The 3,499-nt window shown below is 40.3% G+C and overlaps 1 non-coding gene across 1 annotated transcript; it reads right to left on the bottom strand.

Annotated features, from left to right (window-relative positions):
• Positions 1–3,132: 3,132 nt before the first annotated feature.
• LOC126476726 (U6 spliceosomal RNA) lies at positions 3,133–3,239 on the bottom strand. The gene has a single exon (XR_007587195.1). It is a non-coding gene; the product is annotated as a U6 spliceosomal RNA (small nuclear RNA).
• Positions 3,240–3,499: the final 260 nt, after the last annotated feature.

Below are 3,499 nucleotides of genomic sequence, written 5' to 3'. Positions count from 1 at the left end.
TCAGAGAAACAGTTGCCACATACGACTCAATTTTTTACTACTGTGTTCCAGTCTCTGTCTTCCTCTACATTTTTTCTACTCCACAGCTCCCTGTAGTACTGTAGAAGTCTTTATCTGATGTCTTAGAAGATGTCCTGCGACTGTATCTGTCCCTTCTCCTTTTGAGTGTTTTCAACGTATTGCTTTCATCGCCGACTGTAAGGAGAACCTCGTCATTCAGCACCTTATCAGACCACCTAATTTTCAAAATTCTTCAGTGGAATCAAATGTCAAATGCTTCTATTCTCTTCTGTTCCGGTTTTCCCGCTGTTAATCTTTCATTAAAATACAATGCTGTGCTACAAATGTACATTATGAGAAATTTCTTCTTCAAATGAAGGCCAATATTATATACTAGTAGACTTCTCTTCACCAGCAATGCCCTTTTGACAGCGCTAGTCTGTTTTGATTTCATCCTTGTTCCGTCCATCACGGGTTAATTTTCTGCGAAGGTAGCGGCGTCCCTTAGCTTCGTCAACTTCGTGATCCACAAATCTGATGTTACGTTCGTAGTTATTCTCATTTCAGCTACTTCTCAATACTCTCATCTTTCTTCGATTTACTCTCTATCCATATTCTGTACTCACTAGATCCCTCATTAAATTCAACACATCCTGTAACTCTTCTTCACATTCACTGAGGATAGCAAAGTCATCAGCGAATCTTACCATTGACAGCCTATCAAACTGAATTTTAAACCCACTTCTGAATCTCCCTCTTTATTCCCTTCATTGCTTCTTCGATGTATAGATTGAACGGTAGGGTCGAAGGACTACAGCTATTTAACGCGAGCTGTCTCCCAGTATTATTGTTCCACCTTAGTTTCTTGTATATTTCCCGTCTTTCCCAACAGATCACTGCTATTTTTCTCAGGATTTCGAAAATCTTGCACCATTTTACCTTCGAACGCTTTTTCGATGCCGGCAGCTACTTTAAAGACAACCTGCCTTATTATAGTCTTGCTTTCCATTATAAATCATCACGTCAAAACTCTCTGGTGCCTTTACCTTCCCTACAGCGAAACTGATTGTCATCTAACAGATCCTCAGTTTTCTTTTCCATTCTTCTGTATATTATTGTTGTTAGCAACTTGCATGTATGGGGTTTGCAGCTCATTGTACGATAATTTTCGCACTTGTCGACTGTTTGAATTTTCTGAATTGTGTGGAAGATGTTTTCCCGAAAGTCTAACGGTATATCGCCAATCTGATTCATTCTACGCCCAATGTGAATAGTCATTTCCGCCAATGTTTTTAGAAATTCTCATTGAATGTTATCTATCCTTTCTGCCCTGTTCATCTAAAGTCCACCAAAGATTTTTGTAAATTCTGGTTCTAATACTGGATCCCCTGTCTCTTCCCTCTCGACTCCTGTTTCCTCTTCCATCGCGTCGCCAGAAAAGTGGTCCCCCTCATAGAGGCCTTTAATGTACTCTTTCCGCCTATCTGGTCTCTCCTCTGCTTTCAACTTTGAGCTACAATTGCACTTACAATTTTACCGCCTTTTCTTTTACTTTCATCAAAGAGTTTTTTGAATTTTCTGTATGCTGAGTAATTCCTCGCGATTTCTTCACATTTTTCATGCAGCCATTTTGCCTTAGCTTCCATACACTTCCCATTTTCTTCAATCCTACGTTGCTTGTATTTCTGTATTCCTGAATTTCACTAAATTTTTTTGTACTGCCTTCTTTCGTCAATCAACTGAAGTATTTCTTCCGTTACCTACGGTTCCTTTGCAGTTAACTTCTGTGTACTTACGTTTTTTCCTCCAATTTTTGTGATTTCTCTTTTTAGAGACGTCCACTCGTCTGCAACAGAACTGCCAACTAAGCTGTTCATAATCGCAGTATCAATAGCCTTAGAGATTTTCAAGTGTACCTCTACGCTCCTTGGTACTTCAGAAACTAACTTCTTTGGCACTGATGCATCCCGACCAGTGTTGTAAACTTCAGTCTATTTTTCATCATTACTAAATTGGGACGTGAATCTATAACTGCTCCTTTGCAATGCAATATCTGATTTCGGAATCTCTGTCTGACCATGATGTAATCTAATTGAAATCTTCCGTGTCACCTGGTCTTTCCCAAGTATATCACCCCCTCTTGTGACTCTTGAACACAGTATTCGCTATTACTAGCTGATACAATTGCAGACCTCAATTAATGTTTCTCCTCTCTCGTGTTTAGTGCCAAGACCATATTCTCCCGTAACCCTGTCTTATACTCCATCTATTACAATAGCATTCCAATCCCCATGACTATTACGTTTTCACCTCTGGTTTATACACTGAATTACCCCTTCAATATCCTCATATACTTTCTCTATCTCTTTATCCTCCTCTTGTGTCGTCGGCGTGTATACTTACACTATTTTTGTCGGAGTTAACTAGGTGTCAGTTCTGATGAAAACTGCCCTGTCATTGAACTATTGTTACTATCTCACCCTCTGCCCTACTTCCCAATTCATAACGAAGCCTAATCTTGTTATACCACTTTCTGTTGCTGCTGATACTTCCCTGTATACGTCTGACCATAAATACTTGCCTTCTTTCTACTTCACTAACGCCCACTATATCTAGATTGAGCCTTAGCGTTTCCGTTTTCAGATTTTATAGTTTCCTTAACACGTTCAAACTTCTGGCAACCCGTGCCCCGACTGGTAAACCCTTATCCTTCCGTTGGTTATCCAATCTTCTTCTTATGGTCACCTATCTTCTTTGCAGTCTCCTCCCGGAGACCCGAATAGTTGTCTAGTCTGGAATTGTTTACCAATGGAGTGGTTATCGTAATACTTTCTAATTACAGGGCACATAATGTGGAGAAAAATTATACGCCTTTATGCAGTGGTTTTCACTGTCTTCTGCATCCTCACGCAGTTGATAATTTCTGATTGTTCAGCATTTAGGGGCAGTCTCCAATCCAGAGAGCAAGAGATTGTCCTGAACATCTGTTGGCTATTCCGCCCTCTTTCACAAGACAGCGTGCAGAAACGAAGGTGACTTCTTACGACGATGACTATTATTCAGAATGCACGCAGTGGCTTGGTTAGAGTCCGACACCCTGTACGTTTTTATTACTAGTCAAAGAAGTCGCCTTAAAAAACGGATAACCTAACGATTTTGCATGTCATCCTTGCTCAGGGGCCATGCTGATCTTCTGTGTATCGTTCCAATTTTGGCATATGTAGCGCCGAAGCAAGTACGCGTCTAGACCACATGCGCTACCAGTTTTAAAGCTTATTAAATTAGAAAAGCTTTACTAACATTCTACAACATTATTCGTGTTTACGTATGCAATTCTCAACATAGTGAACCTGGCAACTAACACCTTTCTCCCAACGAGAAACCCATTTGTTGATACCATCACTGTAGAATGTTGGACTTTGTTCACGTTGCCACAATCTCACTTCTCTTTGGCCCGCTTCATCACTATCAATGTGAAATCGGAGAACGTTCTTTATGT

This window comes from Schistocerca serialis, chromosome 4, assembly GCF_023864345.2.
Source record: "Schistocerca serialis cubense isolate TAMUIC-IGC-003099 chromosome 4, iqSchSeri2.2, whole genome shotgun sequence".
Classification (NCBI taxonomy): Eukaryota; Metazoa; Arthropoda; class Insecta; order Orthoptera; family Acrididae; genus Schistocerca; species Schistocerca serialis.
The sequence above is the reverse complement of the archived record's forward strand: the minus strand, read 5'-3'. Positions and strand labels throughout refer to the sequence as shown.